General features: G+C 47.1%; 1 non-coding gene and 1 pseudogene across 1 annotated transcript; one reads left to right on the top strand and one right to left on the bottom strand.

Moving 5' to 3' along the window:
* Nucleotides 1-2,323: 2,323 nt before the first annotated feature.
* On the top strand, nucleotides 2,324-2,407 carry TRNAY-GUA. The gene is given in 2 exon segments: nucleotides 2,324-2,360; nucleotides 2,373-2,407. It is a non-coding gene; the product is annotated as a tRNA-Tyr (tRNA).
* A 258-nt stretch (nucleotides 2,408-2,665) lies between these two features.
* On the bottom strand, nucleotides 2,666-21,589 carry LOC119320714 (annotated as a pseudogene).
* Between the last annotated feature and the right edge of the window lie 234 nt (nucleotides 21,590-21,823).

Here is a 21,823-nt window from a genome sequence, read left to right as displayed (position 1 = left end):
TGCATGGATCTTCACTAATGTTGTTTCCGTGTAACTGCTTCCTTAAATCACGTTGTGATCTACCATACCCTTTGTCCTCCATCTACGTCCCTTACTGCTTCGAGTTTTTCTTTCATAATTGATTTGGCATGTAATGGTTTGCTTCCAACACAACAAATTATGCTTCCGTGGATAGAAGAATTTGCTTCCATTTTAATAGAAACCCTGCTTTGAGTTTTTCTTTCATAATTGATTTGGCACGTAATTGTTTGCTTCCAACACAAAAAGTTATGCTTCCGTGGATAGAAGAATTTGCTTCCATTGTAATAGAAACTTTAGTAGGTTAATTTTTTTAAATGAAATTAACTTCTTCTTTTTTTCAAAGCAGCAATTCTATGTTTTTGATGATAGGAAAATTTGCTTCATTTGCTATTGAAATTTGCTTCAGTTTAACAAAATATATTGTGCTAATGCAATGGTATAACTTGTTTCCAAAACCTCACAATATTGTTCTGCCGAGTAGAGAATTGCTTCGAATGTATTTAAAATGGACTCCTTCTAATTATGCTTCTTTGCTGTACTATTCATTTCCATTATACTATAAGAACCATGCTTCAATGAGTGTCGTATATGATTTTTTTTCCGTGGCAGCTAATTTCTGCCCTAGCATTTTATTTGCTTCCTACATAATTTTGTGAGGCTTCTTAAGTAATCATTTGGTGCTTGGGTCTCAAAAAGTAAAATAAACAGACTATGTTCCATTACTTTCATTTCCCGCTTCAACAGTAAATGAATATACATGCACATATTCATGTTATTTGCTTCCTATCTTTACCAATATTGCTTCAACACTCGATCGTCATCGTGCCGAGGAGGCCGTTGGTCTGGTGGAGGCAGAAGACAGTGCCGCCTTCCATCGCACTACTTGCCTCGACCACACCCGATGAAACGCTGATCAGACGACTAGGAGTGTCGTTCCCGCCGCCGCTGATGACAAGATGGAGTCGGAGAAGCCAAATGCATGTTGCCGCCGCCGCTGATGACAAGATGGAGTAGGAGCTGCCAAACGCATGTCTGTTTGCTGGCTTATTAGTGCTCGTGGTTGTGGTTGACACTGGTACTCTTTCCCAGATCCAAATAGAGTGAAAGCATACATAGGAAGCATGGATCTCTGAAGCAAACAAGTGATGCTATCACAACACATGTGAGACCAAGGGAGAGCATAGTTCAAATCACAAATTAGCATATTTGGCACCAAGATGCAGATGCATAAATTCTTGATTATGAAACCCATTCGTTATGAATAAACCACACAAAAAGGAGATGAATTAGGAGTTTAGGACCTAAGACGTGGGGATAAGCTATGAGTCGCTTCATGCAAGCGGCTGCATGTTTTGTCATTGTTGTTGATAAAAGGGACTCTGAACGAAAATACACCTTCTGCAACCCGATGAGGAAATCCCCTGTTGGGCACCCGCACCACGACCATCTGTCAAGGCGGTTGCGGCCCGGCGTAGTGAAACTGAAGAAGCATCAGTCGAGGTGTGGGTGATGGCCACACGTCAGCCAATCGAGTTGGAGGAACCGGAGGGTAGAAGAGTCGGCCGACGTGGTGGATCATGAATCGCGCCGCACGGTGGTTTCAGAGCAGCAAAGACCAAGCCGTAGCTAGCTAGCGTCAATTAATTGGGGAAGGAGGCAACTACCCTAGCGGGTGGAGGGATTAGGGGAGATAAGTGCGTGGAGGACGGGCTTTTAGAATGGGATTTGATTGAAATCTTAGCCGTAGGATGAGATAAGAAATTGACGTCGCAGGATTGGACTGACGATTTGTTTCCATCAGACTACTGATGGGAAGTGTTTCCCAAAAAAAAAGATGTGAAGGTTTGAACCCAGGTGGCTTGAGTGGAAACATAACTCACTCGCCATTGCACTATACTAGAAGGCTCTCCCCCGCTGCTAGCAACCTTGTCTAGTTGAGAAATGGCGGCAACAAGCACGACATACAATGACGGCGAGGTGAAAAGGAGAGGACAAGGTAAGGACGTGTGGGAAGTGAATATTTTTCTGGAAATACCGAACGTGGTGCGGGGTACGTGGTTGAGATTGGATAAGCCACGGACAAGTACGTGGGAGTGGGACACGGGTAGCATGAGCGAAGCAGTGGATGGGAGACAACAAATCAGTCTGGCGATTTGAAGAATATCACTATTGTTTTCCTCAAGTGCTGTTGATTAGGAAAAAAAGGTATTGTTGGTTAGTGATCGTGCATCTGATGTACTAATCGAATCCTTGTCGGAGCTTCTTTTCTAGATTTGAGGAATTATTAAATACTGAACACAAACTGACCTTAGCTCAGTTGGTAGAGCGGAGGACTGTAGTGTTGCAGATAAATCCTTAGTCGCTGCTTCGAATCCGGCAGGTCGGAATTTGGTATTTTGCCCGTTATCTTATTTTCTATTTTCTTTTTTCTTTTACCATCTGTTCACTGTCCAACGAACCCAACCTGAATCTGCTTCCCCAGCCTCCGCTGCGGACGACAACTACAACGAGACAGGACCAAATTAAATTTCCCTGCTCTCTTCTTTTGAAATGAAAGGGGTTCCCCTCTGCCCCAACTTTATTAAGCCAAAGCTAAAGCATAGCAAGCAGACTCTTTAACAGCTTTCGGCGATAACCAAAGTAGCTACCACAGACAAACATCATAAGGTTCAGACGTTACAGCACATGCCACCGCGATAACCAAAGTGTCAAACTCCACTTGCCTCATGGTTGGACGGTGGTCTCCTTCAATCCTCACACATGCCACCGCCAGCACAGCCACCTCTTCAACCTCCTTACCGCCTTCTTCAACGACCTGAGGATCTAGCATGCGAACCAGATTGCCTGCTGCTAGCGATGCGGTGAAATATGCGACAAGGTTTTCCTCCTCCGATGACCGATATGAGCATGGTTTTTTCCTGGTCAAAAGCTTCATGAGAAGGACACCGAAGCTGTAAACGTCGCTCTTCTCCGTGAGCTGTCCCGAGTAGAAATACAAAGGGTCTAAGTACCCAAATGTCCCTTGGATAGCGGTTGCGGTCTCTGTTTGATCGACCGGAATGCACCTCAAAGCTCCAAAGTCTGACACCTTTGTTATAAGAGTGCCATCTAACAGAATGTTTTGGGACTTGGTATCCCTGTGGACTATAGGGAACGACACGGCTGAGTGAAGGTAGGCGAGAGCTCTCGCGGTTTCAGTTGCGATCCTTACCCGATCTTCCCATGCCAGGGATGGCGCGGGTTCTTGGACGTGAAGATGATGGTAAAGGGTCCCATTGGAGATGAACTCGTACACCAGCAACGGCACCTCCGTCTCAAGGCAACACCCGAAGAGTTTCACCACGTTTCGATGGTTGATCTGTGAGAGGATGGCTACCTCATTTATGAACTCGTCGATCTCCCTCTGGATCGCGACCTTGGACTTCTTGATCGCCACGACGTGCAGGTCCGACATGATCCCTTTGTAGACCGTGCCATGCCCTCCACCAATCTCGCGAGCTTTGTCGAAATTGTTTGTGGCCTCTTGTAGCTCCGCCAAGGGGATGATCATCCTCTCGGCGATGTCCGCCTTCGGAGACAGCAGTTGTTGCAATAGATGCCCTCAATTTTGCTTGAAGAATTTCTTCTTGAGCATTTTTGCCCTCCGTTGCTTCATCTTTCGGGTCACGAACATAGCACCAAGGACCATGATTAGAAGGGCGGCTCCGCTGCCAACTCCAATGCCGACACTTAAACATGTAGAATATGCACAAACAATGCGTCTTTGTTGTTAAGGAAGCATCTCTGAGATACAAAACAGAGCATGAACAGATCCAATCTCTGACGTGCAATTTTATTGTTTTGTGCTCACCTAGAGAAGATCTGATGCAGCCATTTCTTATGCGTGGGTCGCCATGGGCGCCACGCGGGCACCGGCATAGGTGCCCTCCGGCCGTGTTGGTGCACTTGCCGAAGCACATGCCCGGCAGCTTGCACTCGTCGACGTCCTGGCATCCGCCGGCAAGGTATGGGTTGCCCTGGTAACCGTCCAGGCACCGGCACACGTAGCCGCTGCGGTAGTTGCCGGAGACGTTGCGGCAGGAGGTATGGCTGCTCTGGCACGCGCTCCTCCGCGCGTCCACGGGGCAGCCCGACGTTGCCACTCCCGGCAGCACCACCGGCTTCGAATCCACGGCGAACTCGAGGACGACGGGCACCGCCGGCCCGTGCGAGGGCGAGTACCTCGGCGAGTCGTTGAGGAACGCGGCGGAGGCGCCGTCGAACCACCCTCTCTCGGCGATGCGCACCGCGATGGGCAGCCTGTCGGCGTGCTCGTTGCTCGAGTCCAGCGACTTGATCTCCACGCGGTAGGAGGGGCGGCCGATGGGGACAGGCGTCTCGCAGCAGCCGATGCCGGAGCACGTGGCCGTGGCGGCGCCGTCGCCGGAATCATGGTCGTGGCGGGTTGTTCCATTATTGTCGCTCCAATCTATATCTATATCTATATCTATATCTATATCTATATCTATACCTACTAATAAAGCAAGGTGATATTTTTGGTTTCGTCCCGCATCTGATCCTATGTTACGTGTATTATAAAAATACACAATCGAGATGGTACTAATTACCCGCAGAGAAAACGGTTGACGTCTAAAGAAATTGTCCGCGTGCAGACAGCCCACTCGGGCCTTATCTGCCAATGAAGCAGGCCCAATAGAAAATAGAAAAGTAGGCAAAGGCCTTACCGCCAATGAAGCAGGCCCAGTAGAAAATTAGGCAAAAGATATTGCTAAGGAGTCGAACCTGCAATCTCACGATCTTTCCTTACCGCTGCAACCACTGAGCTATACAAAGTTTGTGCCCTTAATGGAAGGTTCAACCTACTTATATGCATGCCAGTGCCATGTAGCCTTTCTTTACAGCATTGCCACTGACGGACATGTTCAACTGGGCAGGATGGTGAGTCGATTCAGCCTCTTGGTAAAACGATTGGACGGAGGGATTTGTAAGCTGCTAAACTTTAAATGATGCCAGAGCATGCGACCTGTTGGACAGGTCAGCCTCTCCGTGGATTGAACAGATTGATTCTTATAAACATAAACATGCAGATTACAAACAACAATTGAATGCACACGAACGCGGAAGTTCGGCCGGCGCTGGCCATCGGCCGACCACATAATATATAATCTATATCTATAATACATGTTCCAATTATGAATCGAACTCCCAACCTCTGATTTGGTTCACGTAGTTGGTAGCCAACCGATATATATTCAGCCTATGCTAAAGACGTGATTTGATATTTATTAGTCCAACCTCGCTCTTTTAAATCAAATCCCATCATTTTAGATACGCACGTGAGTTGTATTAAAATCAACCAGCCAAGAGAGATCCATTAAATCCAAGTCAAAAAGAAAGAAAGAGACCACATAAAGGCAAGGAGTGGGGGGACGAACATGCTGATCAGTATGCTCGTGATCGAGTGATGGCCTGCAGGAGAGGCCGGAGTTCATGGGGTCGTCGCTGCAGTACTTGCATAAATTCGTGAACAAATATCTGCATGCAACGTACGTGAAGATAAACATGCATGCTAGGCAGCAGGGCCACTATTAGCCGGTGGCATTGACCACTTTTGGCTGCGCTATTCTAATTTAACATGAACACATGACATCAATGGTCTTAGATACAACTTCTAATCTCCCTCAAGAGAAAAGGTAGATACAAGTTCTAATATAATCATCTGGGACCTACTGCTCCAATCAGTTTTCTCCTCCACCGGATTTTCTTTTAAGTTTACCCATGAATTCTTAATTAGAAAACGATAGATCATGCTGAGATGCCCTTTTAGTTTGCATAAAATACCTCTATTTAATATATTTTTCATTTGAGATTTTCATGAGTTATAGGTAACAATGCTTCATCGTTTGGATAGAGATTTAGCTACATATGATCATGTCATGTGGCATCATGAGCATTCGTTTACCCAAAAATCCAAAGGTACCAATGTGCATTCTCTATAAAGAATTGTCAGATCTCTCTTCTCCGTGTGCGTATATATAAAAGAAGCGGCTATTTATTTTTTGGATATTGTGTTATTGCACGGAAAAAATGAGCTATTATGCATAATTTGTTTATCTAGATAATATGGTACTGTGGATTGTGGATTGTGCTTCTTTTACTTAAATGTTGTAGTTAAAACAAGTAAATGTCTAACCATTTTCCCATAACAAAGCAGCCCTAGCGGCGGAATCGAAAACTTGTGGCCGTGTGAGCATCGAAGGCGGTGGGCATGGAAGCTTTCGGTAGAAGATTTTAAGCACTATCAAGCAGCTAGCCCTTGACCCAACAAACTAAATGACATAGTTCCTCTCCCTGGCCAACCTTGATTGATAAAAATCATTGTGTTTTCCCGTTGCAACGCACGGGCATTTGTGCTAGTCCATTATAAAGCTTTCTACAAGTTGAGCAAGTTGTAGGAGAGCAGCCGCACGCAACCTACCGTGACAGTGAGTGCTCGCTCGCTTGACCCAACACGCGCGCATGTGCATGCATGTGCACGTTGACGGACCTGGTCTAGGCTGCATTTGTGATGATCAAGACATTGAGATATCGATTTTCCTGTTTTCACATTTCTATCTACAATTTCATGATTTCTTCTTTTTCGATCTCATGAATTTTTTATTTTTTTTATTTTTTTAGAAAACAAGGATGTACCCCCGGCCTCTGCATCAATGCGGCCATATTATTAATTATTCACAAAGACCATACAAGGTGATACATCAATAAGCCTGAAGCCACCATCTTGACAACACTGTTTCTACTCCTATCCCCTTGATGAAGGTGTGCCGAATGTCCGGGCCTAATACCAAACAGACATCGCACCAAAGCCTAACATCTAAAGCCGGATGTCCCATCCAAGCCACTACCTGGCACTAGTAGAAAAAGGGTCAAACGTGAAGCACATTAGTGCCGGTTTGTATTTGAGCCGGCACAAATGTATACATTAGTGCCGGTTCGAACGGCTAGCCGGGCCGCTCTCATTAGTACCGGTTCGTGGCTAACCTTACGAACCGGTACTAATGAGAGTGGTGGCAGGATGTTGTCAGTCTGGGCCCCCTCCAGCACCTTTAGTACCGGTTCTTGGCAGGAACCGGTAGTAAAGGTTGTCCTACATAAACCCTTCGTCCACCCGAGCTCGCTCTGTTCTTCCCCTTTCCCCTCTCCTCTCTGTTCTTCCCCTCTTCCTCTCGAGCTCATCACACATTTTGCCCAAAATTTGTCAAGATTTGAAGGCCCCCATCCATTCAAATGATCACAAAGGTTAGCAACTTTGTCCTTTCATCTCTCATTGCTATATTAGCTCTTGCAATGCTTTATATAGTTATTAATTTGTGAGTTTAGTAATTTGGGAGGAAATATATATATGTGCTAGTATTTGATTTATATGCAATTTGAGGTTAAAATAACACTTAGTTTGCATATGTAGGTGTGGTTTACTTAGTGCCTTCTAAATCTCCGTCGTAACCACCGTCGATCGCCCGCACCGTCCTGTCGCCGGCACCACCTTGTGGTGAGCCTCTTGTTCATGAAATTTTATATAAAAAATTGATGTTTGTGTTATTTGGATATATAGTTACTCGTATAATAATTATCTTACCCGTACGTTGTTTGTTATACATAGTGCCATGGTTTTGATATCCGTCCCCGTCGGCCCTCGTCCTTGTTATGATTCGGATGTGGTATATTCTCTTTTAAAACTATTTGTTGTATTTCGTGTTTATGACAAATTTTGCCCATCAAGTTGACATAGATATTTTTATTTAGGAGGTATGTGAACCGGAAATTCTAACCGACCCTATTGTCGAGAGGTTAAATTTAGTTGAAAGAGAAAACGAGTACTTGAAAGAAAAATTGAAAAGAATTGAGGGGGAGAAGATGGAATTGGAGTTGCATGTTGCCGATGTCGTCGATGATCACAAGATCAAGAAGGAGAAAATGTGCTTGAAGATTAGAAAGATTAGAAAATATGCCATCGATAGTGAGGCTTGGTATCATTATGCTGTTGGATCAATTGTTACCTTAGTTGCGATCTTGATCGCATTTGTTGTTGCATTTAAATGCTTTAGCTAGAGAGTTATTTGTTTGTTGCATTTAAGTGTTGTATGAACTTTATGTATGAACTTGTATTAATTTGGTCTATTCGGTGTTGTGTAATGAAGATGAGCCGGCAATGGATGTACGATGACCGATGCTCTCCCCAGTTCGTTGAGGGCGTGCATACTTTTCTGCTTGCGGCTGAGGCAAACAAGCGGGCGGATGGTTTTATGCCTTGTCCATGTGCTAGCTGTAAGAATGGTCGCAATTACTCTACGTCAAGAACCATTCACGTCCATCTGTTTGAGTCCGGTTTCATGCCCCACTATAATGTTTGGACCAAGCACGGAGAAAGAGGGGTTATGATGGAAGACAATGAAGAAGAAGAGGACGACGACAGCTATCCTGGCCATGGGTTCCCTGAATACGATGATACAACAATGGGGGAAGAAGCTGAGCCGGTAATGTGGGAAGAAGCTGAGCCGGCAATGCGGGAAGAAGCTGAAGAAGAGGCATCAGATGAGCCCGTTGATGATCTAGGTCGGGCCATTGCTGATGCAAAGAGAAACTGCACAAGTGATTTGGAGAAGAAGAAGTTGCAGCGCATGTTAGAGGATCACAAAAAATTGTTGTACCCGAATTGCGTAGGTGACAAGAAAAAGCTGGGCATCACACTGGAATTACTGCAATGGAAGGCAGAGAATGGTGTATCTGACAAGGGATTTGGAAAGTTGCTGGTAATGATAAAGGATATGCTTCCAAAGGACAACGAATTGCCCGAGAGTACGTACGAAGCAAAGAAGGTTGTCTGCCCTCTAGGGTTAGAGGTGCAGAAGATACATGCATGCCCTAATGATTGCATCCTCTACCGCGATGAGTACGAGGATTTGAACGCTTGCCCGGTATGTGGTGCATTGCGCTATAAGATCAGCCGCGATGAGCATGGTGATGTCGAGGGCGAGCGCCCCAGGAAGAAGATTCCTGCCAAGGTGATGTGGTATTCTCCTATAATACCACGGTTGAAACGTTTGTTCCAAAACAAAGAGCATGCCAAGGCGATGCGATGGCATAGAGAAGACCGTAAGAAAGACGGAAAGTTGAGAGTACCCGCTGACGGGTCGCAGTGGAGAAAAATCGAAACAAAGTACGGGAAGGAGTTTGCAGATGACGCAAGGAGCGTATGGTTTGGTCTAAGCGCAAATGGCATTAATCCTTTTGGGGAGCAGAGCAGCAACCATAGCACCTGGCCTGTGACTCTATGTTTGTATAACCTTCCTCCTTGGTTGTGCATGAAGCGGAAGTTCATTATGATGCCAATGCTCATCCAAGGCCCTAAACAACCCGACAACGACATTGATGTGTATCTAAGGCCATTAGTTGAAGAACTCTTACCACTGTGGAATGGAACAGGTGTACGTGCATGGGATGAGCACAAACAGGAAGAATTTGACCTAAAGGCATTGCTGTTCGTGACCATCAATGATTGGCCTGCTCTCAGTAACCTTTCAGGACAGACAAACAAGAGATACCACGGATGCACGCACTGTTTGGATGATACCGACAGTATATATTTGAATAGTTGTAAGAAGAATGTGTACCTGGGACATCGTTGATTTCTTCCGAGCAGGCATCCCGTAAGAAAGAAAGGCAAGCATTTCAAAGGTGAGGCGGATCATCGGACGAAGTCTCGCCACCGTACTGGTGCTGATGTACATGATATGGTCAAGGATTTGAAGGTGATATTTGGAAAGGGTCCCGGCGGACAATCTGTTCCAAAGGACGCTGACGGACGCGCACCCATGTGGAAGAAGAAATCTATATTTTGGGACCTGGCATATTGGAAAGACCTAGAGGTCCGCTCCGCAATCGACGTGATGCACGTGACGAAGAATCTTTGCGTGACCCTGCTTGGCTTCTTGGGCGTGTATGGGAAGACAGAAGATACACCTGAGGAACGGGAGGACCAACAACGTATGCACGAAGAAGACGGCATACATCAGGGTCATGCAAGCTACGCTCTTACCAAAGAAGAGAAGGAAATCTTCTTTGAATGCCTGCTCAGTATTAAGGTACCGTCTGGCTTCTCGTCGAATATAAAGGGAATAATAAACATGGCGAAGAAAAAGTTCCAGAACCTAAAGTCTCATGACTGCCACGTGATTATGACGCAACTGCTTCCGGTTGCATTGAGGGGGCTTCTACCGGAAAACGTTCGATTAGCCATTGTGAAGCTATGTGCATTTCTCAATGCAATCTCTCAGAAGATAATCGATCCAGAAATCATACCAAGGTTATAGAATGATTTGGTGCAATGTCTTGTCAGTTTCGAGTTGGTGTTCCCACCATCCTTCTTCAACATCATGACACACGTTCTAGTTCACCTGTGCCAAGAGATTAACGTTTTGGGTCCTGTATTTCTACACAATATGTTCCCCTTTGAGAGGTTCATGGGAGTCTTAAAGAAATATGTTCATAACCGTGCTAGGCCAGAAGGAAGCATCTCCAAGGGCCATCAAAATGAGGAGGTCATTGAGTTCTGTATTGACTTTATTCCTGACCTTAAGCCGATTGGTGTTCCTGAATCGCGGCATAAGGGCAGACTGGATGGAAAAGGCACGCTAGGAGGGGAACAAATAATATGTATGGACGGACATTCTCTCACTGAAGCACACTACACAGTTCTATAGAATTCCGACTTGGTGGCTCCGTATATGGATGAACACAAGAATTTGCTACGCTCCAAACACCCGGAGCGGTCTGATGACTGGATTACACGTGAACAAAGCAGGAGTTTCGCCTGCTGGTTGCAGACACATACCATGCATGACACCTCTATTGAAGATGACCTGTACTTGCTGTCCCAGTTACCATCTTCGAATATAATGACTTTCAAAGGGTACGAGATAAATGGTAATACATTTTACACGATCACCCAAGATAAGAAGAGCACCAACTAAAACAGTGGTGTCCGCTTTGATGCAGAAACCAAGACGGGAAAGGAAACATATTATGGTTATATACAGGACATATGGGAACTTGACTATCGACGTGGTTTAAAGGTCCCTTTGTTTCAGTGCAAATGGGTCAATATGACACGAGGCGGGGTAATGGAAGACCCGCAGTACGGAATGACAACAGTGGATCTCAACAATCTTGCGTATGCAGACGAACCATTCGTCCTAGCCAATGATGTGGCACAGGTTTTCTATGTGAAGGACATGTCTACCAAGCCAAGAAAAAGAAAAGATAAGGAAGCGAATGCATCGTACGATGAGCCAAAGCGGCACATAGTTCTTTCTGGGAAGAGAAACATCGTGGGAGTGGATGACAAGACAGACAAGTCAGAAGATTATGAAAAGTTTGATGAAATTGCTCCATTCACAGTGAATATTGACGCGAGCATCCCGTTAAATGATGAAGATTTTCTATGGTTACGGCGCAAAGGGACACACGCGAAGAAAAAGTTTCACACCCAAAGATCTGGGATGTGATCGGCTTCACTAGCTATCATCACTTTCTTCTGTGTTTCGCACCGAGAGGGGAATCTCTGTAATAGTTAGGGTAGTTATGTGTTTTGGCATTTGAAACGCGAAGAAATTTTATGTGCAAACAAATTCTTTCATGCCTTTACTGATTTTTAAAGTTAAGTTATTCACAAACTAGTGATTCACACTAATTTCAAATAATTCAAAATTTAAACTATTCAAATTTGAAAACTACGGGCACTAACAGAAAGTTTGTAATTTTTTGTACCTAAAACAAAAATGTTCACAAAGAAACTCTAAATACACAAAAAAACAACAACACAAAAATAAATAAAGCAAAAAAATAATAAAAAAAGCCCTAACAAAAAGTTTGTAATTTTTTGTACCTAAAACAAAAATGTTCACAAAGAAACTCTAAATACACAAAAAACAACACAAAAATAAATAAAGCAAAAAATAAAATAAAAATAAGCCCGCCTACTAGGCCAGAGCGGCCTGCATACGACTAGAAACCCAACCTGTAGTTGGGCCAGGAAGCAGGCCCGCAAAGGCCAAGTGGGCCCACAGGGCTGCAAAGAACACATAGGCCCAGTAAGCCTGCTTTGGAGAGGAGCTCGAGAGAGTGACCGCACGGGGGTTTATAAACCAGTGCGGTCGCCCCTCGGCTAGCGAGGTGGGACTAAACTTGCCGCACCGCACCTGCGCCAGCGCACCCCCTTTAGTACCGGGTCGTGGCACAAACCAGTACTAAAGGGGGGGCCTTTAGTACCGGTTTGTGCCACCACCCGGTACTAAAGGGGGTCGCTCCCGCCGCTTGGCCTGGCCAAAACAGGCCTTTAGTACCGGTTGGTGGCTCCAACCGGTACTAAAGGTGCCTTCTATATATACAACAGCTAAGAAAATTTCAGTTTCCCTCTCTGTTCGTTCCTCTGTTTCCGTCTCCGTCTCCGTCGCCGCCGCCCTCGATCGTCTCCGTCGCCGCTCGTCTCCGTCGCCGCCCCCGTCCCCATCGCCGCCCCCGTCCCCGTCGCCGCCCTCGTCTTCGTCGCCGCCCCGGGCCCGTCCCCGTCGCGCCGTCCCCGTCCCCGTCGCCTCGTCGTCGCCTCGCCGTCCCCGTCGCCTCGCTGTCGCCTCGCCTCGCCGTCGCCTCGCCGTCGCCGTCGCCCGCTGTGAGCCCTCCCCGAGCCCGTACACACACACACAAGCATGTTTAATTAATTTAGATAATTAGTCTTTAATTAGTTTAGATTATTTAGATTATTATTTTGTATGTTTAATTAGTTTAGATAATTAGTGCTTAATTAGTACACACACGTATTTTGTATTTTTAATTAGTTTAGATTATTTAGATTATTTTTTTTCACTATTATATATGTATGAATGCATGTTAATTAGATGGATATAATTAGTGTTTAATCAGTTAGAAATTAGTGTTATATAGAAATGTTAGAAATTAGTGTTATATCGAAATGTTAGAAATGTTAGAAATTTTAGTGTTATTTAGATTATTTAGATTAGCATAATTAGTGTTATATAGAAATGTTAGAAATTTTAGTTATCAAAATCCAATCATTAAAAAATTGTTACTTTTTGCGGGCATATAGCTAGTATTTGTTCTCGACGATGCCCGGCCCGCATCCTCGCCGTCGACCCGTCCGCGACGACATCCAGCCGACCCATGTCCGGGACTGGGCTCCGCCGGGCTGGCACTGGGAGGTGCTGCCTGGAGGGGCGCGCCGCTTGATGAGGAACCCGGCCCCGGGTCCCGTCGTCGACCCTGATCTCGTTTGGTGGCGTTCGCGTGGGCCAATTTCGGTGCGGAGGGACCCGGCCCCGCCGGAGGTGGTACGTCGCCGTGTCAGGGAGGAGGACGAGCACGTCCATCGCTACATGGTTGCGTTAGAGGGCGGAAGGTTCTCCAATACCTGGCAGTATCTTCGGGGATCTCACTTCAGCTATGATCCTGTGAGGGTTCCTTCTCTTTGGGTTTCCACCGCCCGCGCCGCAGGAACCGCGAGTGTCCTAGATTCTTCTGTAGTATTCGATCTTTAATTAGCTAGCCAGTGATGTACTATTCAATATTATATATTATTCGAGACGATGTATTCGAGATTATATCTATTATTCTAGACGAAGTATTCGAGACGATGTAATTTGAATACTAAATTGTTTTTATATTTCTTTTGAATTAGTTAAATAAAATCTATGGCAGACAATACCGACAGAGAGGGAGAACAGACCATGTTCGATATGATACGCGGGCCAAATGATGATCAGAATGAAGAAGATTATGACGGCTCCGAATTTCTAAACAACACCGGAGAGGGTGATATGATATTCGATCGCGACGAACGAATTGATGAAGTCATGAACTACGATTATGACGATGACGAAGAACATGTTGATCCTGAAACAACAAAGACCGGCGAGGTATATATATTTATATAAGCAGGTATCTGGTGATCATCACATGTTTTAAATGACTTGAAGATATATTAACGAATCGATCTTTGTTCTTTCAGCCATCCGGATCGAGCAAATCTTCAGGCAAAAGGACGAAACGAGGCCCGAACAAAAAGTTGAAGGAGGGCGTAAAGTACAATATCGAGGCAGTCAGACCTAATGGCGAACCATTAGCGCCTAAGAAGATTGCGGACAAGTTCATTCGTCAGTGCGGAGTTCTTGTGAAGGACCAACTCCCGATCTCCCTTCAAGAATGGAGAGAGCCAGCAAAAGACAAAAGACAAAAAGGCAAAGAGGACGCTGCTCCACGTTCAGATGTTACTTTTGTCGACAAGAATCAAAAAGATCTGCTTTGGGATACTCTCATGGAACATTTCACCCTACCAGATCATTTCACAAAAGCAGATGTGCAGAAATTCAAGGACGCTGCTCTTAGGAAGATGGCGGTTGCATTCAAGAAACACAAGAATCGTGAATGGGACAAGTACGTCAAGGGAGGAAGGAAGACTCCAGTATTCAAGGGAACACTAGAGAACCAACGTGCTCATTGGGACGATTTCGTGAAATTCAAGGATTCGGAATTAGCTAAGGAACGGTCGAGAATAAACAAGAAGAATACCGAAAAAAAGGATAAGTTCCATAAGCTGGGGCCAGGTGGCTATGCGGTGGCAATGCCTAAGTGGGATAAGTGTGAGAAAGAGATGGAGGATGCAGGTGCCACTCCGGTTACTAAGAGCTGGCCCCCCAGGATCAGGACTTGGTTCTATGCACATGGGGGGGAGTTGGACCCGAAGACAGGCAATGTTTCGACGAGGGCAAGTCTGAAGGGAGCCGACGATGCGATACTTGTTGCAATAGAAGAGGCACGATCGGGGGTGTTCCAGCCCAACAGAGAGAATGACGAGCTTACACGTGCCCTGAGAAATCCTGAACACCCAGGAAGAACACGAGGCAAGGGCGCTATTCCGTGGTATGAGGGGTTCTCAAACTGGAACACCGACTACAGAACTCGTGCGAGAAAGAAGATTGCGGAGGAGAAGAAGAGGAAGATGAAGGAGGAGCAGAGGAAGCGGGACTATGAACGCCTTCAAGGCCTAGAAGCAAGTCAAGCAGTATTGGTAGTCAAATTCCAGCGGCAGCAGGAGCAGATCGACTCACTTACCCAGCAAAGGGGGTCTCAGCAGCTGCAGCAGCTAGCGAATGATCCAGCATTGGATAGCACCGCCCCATCCATGCCGAGAAGCAGCGTGGGTTCCGCCCCGGACGACGCAATGCTGGGTAGATACCCCGTGGATGACATCACGGAGAACACTAGCTGCGAGCTACACGTCAAAATGAAGAACATATCCATGAAGGTGGCGGACGCCGTTGCTTTTACAAATCCCCCTGAGGCAACCTTCCATTGCAACCCAATTCCAGTGGGCTATGCTCGTGTCTTGGTTGATGAGGTGGTGGACCCATATTCGGAGCTATTCTTGACTATCCTGGAGGTGACGACGAGCGCTTTCTCGGAGACGCCAAACATCGTATCATCCTATGGAAAAAGGATTGCATCATCATTTGAAGGCCACCGACACCGCGTCAGCCGACTCCTCGTTGAAGTCCGCCACCGAGTCAGCAGTCTCCCGCTCCTGCAAGTCCACCAAGTCCGGCAAAGTGTCAGGCCACTCCTCCTCCAAGTCCGGCAAAGTGTCAGGCCACTCCTCCGCCTCCAAGTCCGCCATAGTGTCAGACATCCACTCCTCCTCCAAGTCCGGCACAACCTCAGGCCACTCCTCCTCCAAGTCCGGCACAGCTTCAGGCGGCCACTCCTCCTCGTCCAACTCAGCCCCGTCAGCCGTCTCCGCCGCCTCAGCAATCATAGAAGAGACACCCCGCAGCTATGGTGCGTAGTGGTACGAGTCGAGGTAGTACAGGAAGTATAGGCGGAGGCAAGCGATATAAATATGGTCCAAGCCTCACGCCTCTTCCGCAGAGGGCTTATGACAGGTCCGAGGAGGAAATCGCAGCCATATCGAAGTCCGAGGTGGAAGCCCATTTTGCACCGAAACCGCCACCGCCGCCAAGGGAGAAAGTGCCTGAGGAAACGATTGACCACTTCATTCGTATGGCTCAACCACCAGCTCCCAAGCCTGTTGACACAGACTATGAGCGCCACATCAGGAAGTTAAAACGAGCACGTCTACGTAAGGAGGCGAGCTCAGGATCGAGCAAACAAGAAGCAGCTATCAAAAAATGCGGGAAAACCATTCCCCAGCTGGGAGAACAGGCGGCGCAATCGATCCCCTCGCTTGTTGTGCCAACAACACGTGACAGTACGCGCGCCCAATATTATTGTGGGCAAATAGTTTACGTTCCTGAGGTGGGCAATGTGGTAATAACGGAGGAGCATATAATGCAGGCTGAAGTTCTCAAAATCACTGTTGGACAACTCCTCGAGATCGAGCCCATGCCTGTGCTTAGAGAGGATGAAATAAAACGGAAATATGTCCGGAGCCAACCTTTTGTCGAGCCAGACAAGGTCAAGAACCTCCCAACGAGAATGTATGAATTGCACGAATGATACATGAACATTACCAAGATTTCCGATCGATTGTCCCTCATGGTGAATGTCAAGAAGGAGCATTACTACCATGAGAAAGCTGTGTCCGTTGAGTATTCTGAACTGTTTCAGTTATACAATCAAGACGCACTCGACAAATCTATCGTCAGTTGCTATTGTCTGTAAGTGATTTCTTTCTGTAATTTAAGTCTCAAGCTAGCTGTAGTGATCCTTTTGATCAATCATTACCTGTAATTATCCTCACTATATTCTTTTTTGTGGTATTATATGCAGGATGAAGATGTATGAAATGAGAAAAGGTGGACGCTATGGCACTGGGTTCATTGACCCAAACAACATTAATGAATACACATGGAAAATAGATGCATGTCATGCAAAGGCCGTAGATGACAGCATGCTAGAGTTCTTGAAGCGCCTCAAATACAATGAAGATATTCTACTTCCTTACAACTTTCAGTGAGTCACACTGTCTTGTACGACAAATTCTCTGTTTTTGCCTACTAACTAGCTACATGTTTTTGCTTACATATGCCCGTTTAATTAAGACATGCAAACGTGTGTGCATGCAGATTTCACTGGGTCTTGTGTATCATTAAAGTTGACGCCGGAACAGTTGAAATACTGGACTCACTACTCAAAGAAAAAACTGACTATAACATCTTGTTTGGGATAGTCAACAGGTAATCTCAATCATTATTAACTATATATCTTGGCCTATTTAGTTCGTCATTTCATGATATGAACTATTTAATAACCCCTTTATTCATTTTCTTTGTCGGCGGGTAGGGCTTGGGCAAGGTTCATCAGCGTCACGGAAGGCGAATGGAAACAAAAGCTTCAATGGGGAAGACCCAAGGTAAGTAATTAAGTAGTACTAGCTAGCTAGCTAGCTGCGATCTCTTTAATTATCATGCTTGATTAATTATTATCTGATCAAATCCCATTCTCGTAAAGGCCCTGAAGCAGGCGCAGGGGACTGATCTGTGTGCATTCTGCGTTTGCGAGAACATTCGCATGATGGCGTCCGAAAGGAGCAGATCTCAAAGACAGGAATGGGTACGCTTATCAAAACACTATTCACAATTTTTACACCATTATCGATATCTAGTCACACAACTAATACACATGCATATTGATCTCCTTCTTAACAGTTCAGAGAGCTGCGGGCGAAGCTCCTAGAAACGGAGCGCGTGGAAGCACTTCAAGAGGAAATAGCGGGATTTTTGCTCGACCAGGTCATAAATCCGAAGGGAGAATACTATTACCCGCTACCGCCCTCATGAAAACCACTTCCAATTGTCATCGTGCTCTGAAGGCACCAATTAGGCTAATGCCACTGGCTCCGAAGGCAACATGCATATGTAGGAGAAATTGTATATAGCTATACATGTGTGTATGTGTGAATTAATTAATATGATGGTTTGTGAGACATTGATGATATTTATATGCATGATTGGTTCTACTAGAAATTCTATTTATATATATATATATATATATATGTATATATGCATAACGTGTACAATGTCTAGTATCGTAAAATACCAGCAAACGAAAAAGAATTAAAATGGAAACACAAAATTAAATGAAAAAAAAATCATAAAACTAAAACCCCCCCAAACCTTATAGTACTGGTTGGTCTTACCAACCGGTACTAAAGGGCTCCAGGCCCCTGGAGCTGGCTCGTGCCACGTGGTTTCCCTTTAGCACCGGTTCGTGCGGAACCGGTACTAAAGGGGGGGGGGCTTTAGTGACCATACTTTAGTGCCCGTTATGGAACCGGCACTAAAGGGACTTACGAACCGGTGCTATTGCCCGGTTCTGCACTAGTGTGGAATGGGTCCCACCCCGGTCTGGCACACTCCCAGTAAGCACCGGATGCTGCAAGGGCCGTCACCTCCATCATCCCTCGGTCCATCCTCAGTGCAGAACTGATGTACCGACATTGCCAGGCCTCTCTGCCATCAACGCCGCCATGACGCTAGACAATTTCCTCCTCCTGCGCACGTCCATCTAGACACATCCATCGTCGAGAATCAGCTACACCATGCCGCCAATACTCGTCGTCGTCGATGCGGTAGATCCAACGCCGCTCCACTTGCCGACCTCCACACTGTCGCCACTGCAGGAACTGCCATGCAGAGCCCCCCACCCACAGTACCTCTCCCCCAAACACCCAAGCCTCCCAAGACGGCGCCTCCATGGAGGACACGACGCTAAGGGCGCCGCCGCCGCCCAATCCAAGACGGATTTTGGACTTTCGTCCGGGAGTGGGTCAAAGGTGGATAGGAGGGGACCTCGGCTTCGCCTCCAAGGATGGTAACAACACCAAAGCTGTCGCTGATGCCGGGTCGAGCTAGCTGACCAAAGTTTCCTCCGGTCCCCAACCTGTACCACCAACCTCTGCCTGCTCCGGATCTGGCCACAAACTGAGAAACGAAACCATCTGGAGAAGAAAGCACCATGGGGCGACTCTGGTGCAGATCCGTCCAGGCTCCAGATCCAGAGAATCCAACCTGGGCAACGACGAGTACCACCACCCCGCACTGGCCACCGGCGTCCAAGCGCCAGATCGCGAAAGATCTGACCCGAATGCCGTCGTCGCCTTTTTCTGGATCGAGATTCCAATGCGAGAGAAGAGAAAGGGAGAAAAGAGAGTTGCGAAAGGAGGGATGAACGAAGGGATCACATGAATGAGGAAGAGAGAACCACTCTAGATCGGATGGGGGTTGGGTTTGGAAAGCAAAATCAGAATCAGGAACGGATCGGGAAGGAGTCGAGGTCGATTGGAAAAGATGGAAAGAGAAGAATGCCAAAGGGAGGGGAGGATGGAGTTGGATGAATGACGCGTCAATTGATTTTTTTAGTTGATTGACGAAGCGATTGATTTGGCAAAGGAGATTACGGAGGAGAGGTGGAGGTTTCCTTTTTTCCTTAACGAGGGAGAAGTGGAACGATGGAGCGAACGAACGAAGCAATGACTTACCGACTGACCATCACCGCCGCAGACTTCTCCTTTAGGAGTAGAGACTCAATAGGGTTTGTCAAAATAAATACAAAGGTCAACCCAAACCTAACTTCGAGGTGAACAAAGTCACCTCTACAAGTATAAAGATGTGTCCTAACCGCATCAACCAACCAGTCTAGGTGTCCTACAACGCGCACAGCATGCACGCGCTCTATGATCCGCCGCCACCATCTTTCGTCGTCCCATCTTCAGGAGGGATCATTGCATAGACCTTGCTAGACCCTCTACCCTCGATGTCACCACAACACGAGACAACGCCACCATCCTTCGCGAGTCCTCATACCACGTCCAACGCCGAGGATCCACTGCTCCACGTCGCTGAGACCCGCCATCTTCAATGCGGTAGATGCAACACTGCTCCACCTGTTGGCCCCTCCAGTGAACCTCTGCTCCAAAACAACGCCCTTGGGAGGGAAAATGGCACCACAATCTCTGTCACCATCCAATCTGGGAGACTAGATCTAAGGTTTCCCCATGAACAGATGCCCCTGCAGGAAGAGGGGCACGCCTTCTGCACCTGCCACTAAACCTAAACGGTGTCAACCATCACAAAGCTCCCACGGCGACGCCTTCGGGATGGACATGACACCTTGAGCACCATCGCCGCCCACCGTAGTTAGGGGTTTCACCCGAAATGTGGTAATATGGGAAGAGGTAGGGCGGACCCGAACGACGTCTTCAAGAAGAAAGTCGGCACGCGTGGGCGGTGCCATCGTGGCCGGCCAGAACCGACCAGGGAATTATCCTGATCTAGATCCCCACCTCTCGCTCTGCCCACAACCAGTGACCGGCTAGCTAGCCAGCACGGCTAAGTCCGGCGACATTGGAGCACACCTAGATGGGACAGTAGGCAACAGACAAAACGGTGTCGTCCACCGCCGGGGCATCACTGCCACGGCCCGAACCCGCGTGTGGTCTGCCGGCTGCCCAAGATGACTTCCCGCAGCCTGACAGCCTCGCCGCGGCACCGGACGGGAAAGCCTCACCAGGGGGCCGCCGCCCTCGATCCATGGATTGCAGTAGAGTAGCCAGAGAAGCGCCCTGCCACCGCCTTCCCCGGAGCGCATCCGTACTTTGCCGGAGAGCGCCTCGGGTGGCAGTGAGGGGAGGAAGGTGTGGTGGGGGGAGGTGGCAGAGGAGGGATCCGACGACGGTGTAGGGTGGTGGCGGCGCTAGCTGAATGAGTTTGTTAATGTTTGAAATCTTTTATGTGTCAACCTCTTATGTCACTTATTCCTCACAAAAGGAAGATACATATATGTTGTGATGAATTGTTATCCGGACAGAGAACGGTAAAATCAAAAGCCAAATCAAAATAAGCAGGATTTTGCCAGATGTGCATCGATAACCGTCTTTGTTTGAAGAATCGTAAACTTTCTAACAAGTGATGCACCGAAGAGAAATACACCCGCTAGTTCTTCGCCATTCAAGGTTAGCTTATTGGTAGGGCCACCGCTACCCCAGGACTGGTTGCACACGTGGCTACAAGTCACAACGCTAACTACATATGCAAAATGGCAGTGGAAACACAAGATCATCAGAACAAGATAATAGCAAAAGCACGACACATATTCCATCAATGTGCCTCTACCTATGAATCACCTATAACATAAGGTGGTACGTTGTCTTACCAGACGGTGATGTTGGGAGGTCACACACGGAGTCCATGGCACAGGCATCCAAGCAGGCACCAACACGGTCGCAGGTGTCATCACATCGGCCGCCACACTCGACCTTGCAGAGTATCGGAAAGGTACGTTTGCACCTTGGGTAGCACTCACGATAGCAGTCGCATGAGTGATGGGAGAACTGCTGATGGAATGGCCTTGACAACATGAGGAGGAGGAGCATGCACAGGGCGGCAATGGCCTCCGCTTTCTTCTTCACCGCCATCTCATTCCTCGTACTTGACATCACTAAACCACGGGGCACACCAACACCTTCTGCGCATGCGACCATCACCCTGACGTGTTCCGGTTTTGCGTGAGCAGCCTCGGCACAACAAAGTAGAGCTTGGCAATATCGCAAGCACCTAGCCCAAACGGCTGCAAGAACTCGACATTGGGGTCAACCGCCCTATCGAGGTCGAATTTGACAAGATATATGTGTCTATTATGCGGGCGAAAGAGGTTTTCAAAGGACCCAAAGAGAGGCAGGTTGTACTGCATCTTGGAGACGATGGCTTGGGTGAGG

The sequence above is a fragment of the Triticum dicoccoides genome, chromosome 6B (genome assembly GCF_002162155.2).
Source record: "Triticum dicoccoides isolate Atlit2015 ecotype Zavitan chromosome 6B, WEW_v2.0, whole genome shotgun sequence".
Classification (NCBI taxonomy): domain Eukaryota; kingdom Viridiplantae; phylum Streptophyta; class Magnoliopsida; order Poales; family Poaceae; genus Triticum; species Triticum dicoccoides.
This window is presented reverse-complemented; position numbering and strand designations above follow the sequence as displayed.